Raw genomic sequence first — 6,889 nt, 5'->3', positions numbered from 1 at the left:
TAAGTTTTCAAATCCCAGAAATCCCATAAGATACAAGAAGGGGCACAGTCAACATCCTATCCCATCCACTCCACTTACTATTAAAAGTAAGCAAGGTAGAGATACATTCCAGTGTGCAGTGACCTCACTGGTTGCTCTAAGTTTCCTGTATATCTACTTGATCCTCTGGATCTTCCCTGCTAGGTTTCTTTGTTATCTTCCATCTGCATGACTGCTCACTTATTTCACTCCAACTGAGTCCATACCTCTTTATCTGTTCCTATCTATTTCTTCACTTTTGGTGTCCTGGCTTGTGCTACTCACCACCTCTGGACTTCAGGCTATTGACAGAGCACATCTTCTGACCCCAAATGTGTCTCAGACTCTAGGCTGCAACACTGTACCATGGTGAATAATGACAATTATAAGAGACCATTTCCTTCTGCCTGAAGATTAATTTATATGTCTTGTCTGAATATCTTCACTTAGTAAGATACTCTGGTCTGAATAAAATATTTAAATGAGATGTTTCATCAAGTTGCAAAGGGAAAGTGTCTTATCTGAATGTTTAAAAACTACAATCCATGTTCATATGTGCTAGTTTATTCTTTGCCAAAATTTGCGTTTTGTTTTAATTAAGACTGTCTCTTCAATGACAATGAGTATGATGTTTTTTCTTTAAAGAAAGATTATGCTCCAAATACTTGCATCCATTCAAATACTAGACACCAAATTATTTGTAACAGGGAAAAATCTCCTCTTGGTTGATCTCTTGGTCTCACCAGTTTCTTTGATGTTTTTAATTCAGGATACTTATTTACCTAAGAGTTGCAAGGAAGGAACAAAATAGGAACAGAGGCACCATGTATGAATGGACACATGGTGGCTGAGAGGAAGAGAGGGCTAAATTTCTCTGCTGTTCTTCATTCGTACTCAGAAACTTCCAGTTATGAGGGAAGAGAGCAAAGGATGTCAACTTAACCTTTTGTATGCACACTCAGTTCCAACTTGGTATGCATACTCAGCAACCAATTAAAATAAATACTTTTTATTACCACACACTAAGCTTCCAAGAAACAGTCAGAGGCTACCTGAGAGTGCTTTCCAGTGGAGGTGGGGAGGGAGGCTCCTCCATTATGCATGCTTTGAAGTGGGCTCACTAAGCCTCCATGTGAGTTGGAACCAGTCAGGGAGGATTGTGCATGCTCTAAGGACTGGGCTCTCATTGGCCAGTTTCACATTACATTAGCACCAAAGCTAGTGCAACGGCAATTAGCATTATTTTTTTAAAAGAAAGATTGTTCTCCAATCTTTTAGAAACCATTCTGATCCTTGATACTAAATTATTTGCAATAAAAGAAAATATTCCTCTCTTTCTTCCATTTCTATGATTCTAAATGAATGTCAGGAACAATACTTTGGTGAATCATTGGTGCTGTTCCTCCCTACTCTGCTTTTTCTTGAGCTATTACCCCCATGCCTTAGATACCCCCACCTGTTACAATTCTTTCAAATATCGCTTCCTGTAACCAGTCCTGATTCTTTTACTTTTTTGTGCTCTTTCAATTCTCAAATTATACTGCATAATTGAGACACATGCTTTTTTAGACATGGCCAATGTAGACATTTGTTTTTCTTAATGATACTTATATACAACAGAGGATTTACTTTCTTAATGTGGTGGTGGGCTGGGATGGAGAGAAGGTGGATCATTCTTTGGAAAAAATAAAACAAGGTGAAAAGCCCAAATTGTCCTGCTCATACTTACACATTTACATTAGTCTCCCCTCAGCAGAATGGAAATTCATTGAGGGTAAAGCCTGTTTTTCATTTTGTCTTTAGGTATTCCCAGTGCCCAGCATAGTTTCTTACATGTAACTGATGATTTAAAAATGATTATTGGAGTAGAGGGATCTGTGATATCATAATCATGAATATTTCCTCCTCTGGTGCAGGTTATAATTCATCTATGCTTTATCATCTTGGGCAAATTTTTGTCCATGTCCTTCAATTAACCTTACTGTCAAAGAAAATGTACCAAATTGACTGGAGATTTTCCTCTATGTAGTTTAATGTCTTGTGGATACCAGTCCAACTCTTAGGCTGTCCATCTACTATCCCTCATTTTTACTACATGACTAATCTATTTTCTTTTCTGACCATACATTTCTTTGATTGTGTCTTTTAGACCACTTATTTTTTGTAGTTCATGATGCAGTCTATCATCCCCACCATATATCTCTCCATTGCCTTTTGGGAATTATATCAACCCAAACAAATATGATGCTGTAAAATTTGAAAAGCATTTTTCTTTAACAATTCTGTGAGGTAGGCAGTGAGAGAAGATATTAGTTATTCTCATTTTTTGACAAGGAAGATTAGAAACAGAGAGGCTAATCAATTTGTCCATGGTCACATGGCTAGTCAATGTTGAAGCTAAATTGCGATCTTGGGACTTCTAGTTCAACTCTTTCAATTATACAATGCTTCTTGGAAACTTGAGATGGAATGATTAATGAAAGTTGCAAGATCATGTAGAAGTTGAAGTCAGAGTTGTATGTAGCTTAGATTAGATGAGCTGAGGTCAGGGTTCAAGGTAGGCAAAGGCAGTAATAGATCAGAAATGGAAAGCTCTGGTCAACTGGGTCAGAGATAACTTCAAAGATAGTTCAGTACCCTGGACAGGTCCCTGAGAATTAAGCTAATGTGATAAGTTCTGAGGGTACACTGAAGTTGTTTATCCTTAGAGTTCCAAGCCTACTGGATTGCCTTTGACTTCTTTCTAGAACATCATGATGTTTTTTAGTCATCACCCACTTTATGTAAGGTATAACCCCAGGAACTGGTGAATTATCCTCATCTTTCCAAGAACTTTCATTCTCTGGGTTACATGGGAGGACCAAGTCTTCTGGTCTGATGGGGGCTCCAAAACGAGTCTTTGAATCTTAGGACTTCAGCAGATTGACTGAGAGATTCCAATTCTCCTTAGCATTATACACTACATTCTCTGGAGGATCTTTTTCCTAAGCCAGAGACAGGAACGCAGTTTAGGACAGGGCCCTGACACTGACAGCCTAGTCAATTCCTAGATCTGAGCATCACATCACAGGTACACATTTGGATATTAAAATTATAAGAGGAGTATATGGTCCAGTAGTCTGACCTGAATCACCACAAACTATAGTAGAAAGAACTATTTCCTCAGAGAACCTGGATTCAAATTTTGGTTCTTCCACTTATTACTGATCGGGGGCAAGTCACTTAAACTCAGCTTTAGTTTTCTCATAAATTAAATGAGAAGGTTTGGATTTGGTATCATTTAGGGTTCCTTCTAATACTAATTCCATTAAGATAGGCATACTGATGTGTGATATGAGGTGTTCTTTATCTTTTCTATCCCCACGTTTCTCTATCTGTAAAATGAGACCGATAAATCTTAGTTTTAGCTTTCTTACTAGGGATTTGTATCCCTTACCCCAAAAGTCCATGACTAGAGAGCACTTGGTACATCATAAAGTTATAGTGATATTAGAAGCAATAATAGCTTCACAACAGGATGTAAAGCTTTCAATGCCACTTGCTGATATCGTTTTTGTCTTTGTATTCCCATCACTTAGCATGGTACAAACACGTAGTAGAGGCTAACAAATGTTTGTTGCATTGCATGCAGAGTGAAAACATTCCTCATGATGAAAATTGATGTCCTGTGGTCTTGCCCTTTACCCTAAGATGTCTCCTCCTTCTGTTCCTAAAATATAACTATTTTGTTCCTGAGCAATGTTTTAGGCAAAGAATTTGGCTAAAAATAGCAGCTCCCCCTGGCTCTGCTATAGCTACATCTGTCAGCAGCTCTCCTCAGGGTTTTGTAACTTAGCCACAAGTGTAAGCAGCAGGCTGATACTTGTCATGGGAGCTGAGTTTATTGAAAGTTATTTATTCTTTTTTTAAATAAGAAACTCCACCTTTTCAACAATTCAGCTACAGGAAACGTCCACCATAAACCAAGCACCAAGATGAGGTTTCTGGGTGGGGAGCAAGCTAGGAGAGCTAAGAAACACAGAGGCCTTTAAGAAAAAAAATTCTCAGAAATTGACAGCAATTGACTTTTATCCTGAGACCAAATAAGAAAGTTTTCTTTCAACCCCTCCTGATGTGACCCCACCTCCATGACCTCAAAGCTGGAAACTTTAGGGTAGAAGGGGACAGTGAAACTCATTCTATGACTTCACCATAGTCTCAGATGTACCTGCCAGACTCAACTAAGCTCTTTCATTATGTCCTCATTGACCATAAAAGGCAGGATCTCAGCTAGCTCAGCCTCAGACAACAAAATAGTCCATGACCCAAGCCTCATCACAGACTGTCTACCTGTACTAGAGAGCTCTGCTAACCCAAACTGCTCTCCAAAGCCTTCCCAATTGCTATATAGCACATGAATTACCAGCAGGTCTTCTTCATTTAGGGAATATGGATAAGACAATTTGATTCGACAAACATTTATTAAATATCTGCTATCAGCAAGACGACCCTATCTTGAGCCAGACATACATGATCCCAGAGAAGAGAAAATGATCATTCAGGAAAAGGGACGGGTGGGTCATGCACAGCTGCAAGGATGGCATAATTTGGTTTGCAGAATTTCAACCCAGAAACACTCTTCTCCAGTAGTTTGGTTCCAGAGTTACCATACTAGAAAACCTCAGTGAATAGAGCTTACGAGAAATTCATAGACCATAACCAGAAAGGATGTTGAACTAACTCATTTGCTGGCTCTTAGAGTGCTTTCTACCTCATGATAGCCAGATGCCGCTCTGCTTTGCCCCACTGATAAATAACTGGTATGAAGAGTGACTCTCAGGAGACCCGTAGTATCTGGCAGGGACAGCTGAAGCCACGTGGGTGGTCTGTTGCTCCCACAGTGGCCTTCTGACTGGCTGGTCTCCAAGTACAGAAGTGAGTGCTGAGCCAGGTACTTGACTCATGTTGCTGCCTCCACTATATCCACACCTGAACTGTTCTAGTGTTTATGTCTTCCAACTTCCCTTCAAAAACTAAATGATAACAAGCTGAAGGCCAATATTAATTGTTTGTTTTGGTTTATTGGAAATGTCAGTAACAGGGAAACGGTATAGATTTTGGTCAACAATATGAAAGCAGTGAAATAATTGGTACTTTTTGCCCATGTGCCTGTGAGTGAATTGCCTAAATGGGATTGGGGAGGTGAATTTCACCCACATGGGATGACTGAGCTGGAAGGAAAGGAGACTCCAATTTCAACTTCTACAACTACTTTGGGTTCACTTGGGCAGAAGTTCACAGCTTGATGAATGGGGCCTGATCAATGAGGTCAATGTGGTAGAGTGGAAAGAGCATTGGATTTGGAGTTATTATTGACTATTTGTATGACTTTGGACCGGTCACTAACCTTATTTTTCTCTAGGCTGAACTCCTGACTTTCCTTCTAGATTTGTGTATAATGCTCTGCCCTCTCTGCCTTTCTTTGCATCCCCAAGGCTTAGCAAAGGATCTGAAACATGGTAGGTGCTTAGTAAATGTTAGTTGACTGACTGACTGATCTTATCTTGGCATTCTATCCCCCAACTCCTTGCTTTAGATAGGATGTCTCATATGTCTGGAATGAACTTCCTTTCCACCTCCATTGGCCAGAACCTCCAGCTTCCTGCAACACTTAGTTCAGGTGCCTCTCCTTATGAAAGGCCTTTCTTGTTTGTACTCTCCCTTTGTAACTTTTAAAAACTATATCCATATCTAAATTTTTTGTCTGCATACTGATGTATCACTCCAGGAGAATGTAAGCTCAAGGTCAGGAACTATTATTTCAAATTTTGAATAGAGATGAATTTTTCTGTCTTACTTTTGGAATAATTTTCTGAGCTCTTGATCTTTTCAATTCTTGGTCTTTTTTTCTTTTGGTTTTAAAAAGAGATGGACAGCTGGGTGGTGCAGTGGATAGAATACCTGCCCTGGAGGCAGGAGGATCTGAGTTCAAAATCTGGCATTAGACACTAGCTGTGTGACCCTGGGCAAGTCACTTAACCCCAATTGCCCCAGCTCTCTCATCTGTAAAATGAGCTGCAGGAGGAAATGGCAAACCACATCAGTATCTTTGCCCAGAAAACTCCAAATGAGTTCTCAAAGAGTTAGATATGACTAAAACAACACTAACAATAATTTAAGAAGGGGTCTTAATTGTCAGTATATTAAAGATATCTATCCTACTTATAAAAAAAAGGGAAAGGAAGGGTTAGGCTTAAAAGCCTCAGAGGGTTCTTTCCACACCTAAAAGTAACATCTCCTTTATTTCCTAGGCTTGAAGATAAAAGGGCATCTCAGAATAGCTGTTTCTTAGGGAGCTAAGACTCGATTCTGATCCCCTTACCTGTGCCAGCTGACTTTGTTATTAAGATAACCTTTTGTTTTTCATTCTCTGGAATTTGCCACCATGTTTCAACTGCCTTCTGCCTCCACCCTGGTGGCCCCCTTCTCCTGTTGGTGAATTCCTGTTAGGACCTTCACTTTGAGGAAGGTCTAAGGAGCAGACATGCTTCATTCTCTGAACTTCTCCACCATTGCTTCCATCGCAGCTAGGTGGCGCCATAGTGCACCAAGCACCAGGCTTGAAGTCAGGAAGACCTGAGTTTAAATTTGGCTTCAGACCCTGGGGAAAGTCACTTAATTGCTGCTTGTCTCAGTTTCCTCATCTGTAAAATGGGGATGATAATAATGGCACCTATCTTTCAGGGTTGTTATGAGGACCAAATGAGATAATAATTGTAAAGTGCTTAGCACAGCTGAGCCTGGCACAAAGTTTAAGTGCTATATTAATATTAACCATTACTACTGCTGCTGTTGCTGCTGCTGCTACTATTACTACTACTACTACTACTAT

This window comes from Dromiciops gliroides, chromosome 2 (genome assembly GCF_019393635.1).
Source record: "Dromiciops gliroides isolate mDroGli1 chromosome 2, mDroGli1.pri, whole genome shotgun sequence".
Taxonomy (NCBI): Eukaryota; Metazoa; Chordata; class Mammalia; order Microbiotheria; family Microbiotheriidae; genus Dromiciops; species Dromiciops gliroides.
Note: the sequence above shows the minus strand (reverse complement) of the source record.